Source organism: Phaseolus vulgaris, chromosome 7, assembly GCF_051622355.1.
Source record: "Phaseolus vulgaris cultivar YP4 chromosome 7, ASM5162235v1, whole genome shotgun sequence".
NCBI classification, from domain to species: domain Eukaryota; kingdom Viridiplantae; phylum Streptophyta; class Magnoliopsida; order Fabales; family Fabaceae; genus Phaseolus; species Phaseolus vulgaris.
The window spans coordinates 47,030,580-47,031,668 of record NC_143504.1 but is presented as its reverse complement, the minus strand read 5'-3'; positions in this window follow the sequence as shown (position 1 = coordinate 47,031,668).

The window sequence follows — 1,089 nt, the reverse complement described above, 5'->3', positions numbered from 1 at the left end:
AAGAGAGTTAAGTAATAAATAAAATTATTATACCAAATAAGTATAAACATGTCATTAAAATATAAAATCAAATAATTATTAAACTTTAATTATTTACTATCATTTCCATTTCTAAATATACCATAATATTTATCATTTAATATCTTTTATTAGGCTAATGTAATTTATACTTTTAAATATTTTTTAATTTCTTTCAACTCAAACATTAATATTTTACACCCAAAGTAACTAATTCAAATATTCTATTACACGTTTTTTTAACAATCCTTTCTCTTTTCTTTTTGTGTTTCTCATAAATATTTTATAAAAAATAAAAAATAATTCTGTTTAAAAACTAATTTACAAAAAATTACTATACATTAATTTATTTAAAATCTAGTTTTTTTATTCTCCTATAACAACGTAGACTAATTTTAATATATGAAAATTTTATTTTATCAATTTATTCTTATTCTTTTCTTTTATAAAAAATTATAAAGAATTTAATCCCAAGAATGTATATGGTTTTAAATAATCTGAAGCATTGAGTAAAATATATTTTGTGTTCACTATAGAATTATTTTAAAATATAAAGTAACTATGTGTTGAGGGGAAAACATTAAAAAATAAATGAAACTTACGGTAGTTTCTATTCTTAGGGAAAAATCAAACAAATAGTTATTAAAAACTCGACTAATAAAACTCTAGAAACACAATGAATAAGTTGCATTTTGCATGCATCCATGGGTTGTTTTCTTCCTATTATTATGATATTATTTTCTACCAACTATCAATAATGACTCGTCATAAGCCTGATAAGTTTCTAGAGGTAGATATTTATTATGAGGATCAGATTAAATGTTATTCCATGATTAAATATGATATGATTGATGAAGTATAGCAATAACAATATGAATGAATAAAATATTGACACGAAAAAAATATTTAAAAAAAAAAAAGCCACCATATTTGAGTATCAACAATATTTATTAATGAGTAAGTTGTCGATTTTAATACTGTATTGATGTATTTTATTTTAATATAATAAAAAATAACAATCCTAAAAATCATTTTTCTATACAACTTTGTTGCAGGGGCTTTAACATCTAA